Genomic DNA, 419 nt, shown 5'->3' with positions numbered 1-419 from the left:
ATATGCAGCAATACTAAGCATAGATTACAAAGTAGACCTACCTAGAGGAGTCTAGAATGTTCTGCTTAGAAATACAGACAGAGGAGAGGAAGCATAAATACCTCTGGCTCTCCCCCTCTATTCGCTCTGTACCTAGCCTAGGAATCTTTCCCTAGTAGTATCTAATATAATAACTTGTCTATTATATTACATAACCCTACCTTACCTCTATTAGGCTATACGCTTCCTATTTAGACAAAGCTAGTCTAGATTTGTCTAGGTCCTTCTAGACTAGGAAGAAAGTAGTCTAGTCCTTCCCCTACTTTCTTTACAGGTTATGAGCCCGGCTCTTTATAGCCTATAGAGAATTTTATATACTCTATAAGACTTAGTTCTAGCTATAATTATAGCTACTGCTTATATAAGCAGCTAACCTAAGC

This window comes from Didymella exigua (genome assembly GCF_010094145.1).
Source record: "Didymella exigua CBS 183.55 unplaced genomic scaffold M421scaffold_29, whole genome shotgun sequence".
NCBI classification, from domain to species: domain Eukaryota; kingdom Fungi; phylum Ascomycota; class Dothideomycetes; order Pleosporales; family Didymellaceae; genus Didymella; species Didymella exigua.
This window is presented reverse-complemented; position numbering follows the sequence as displayed.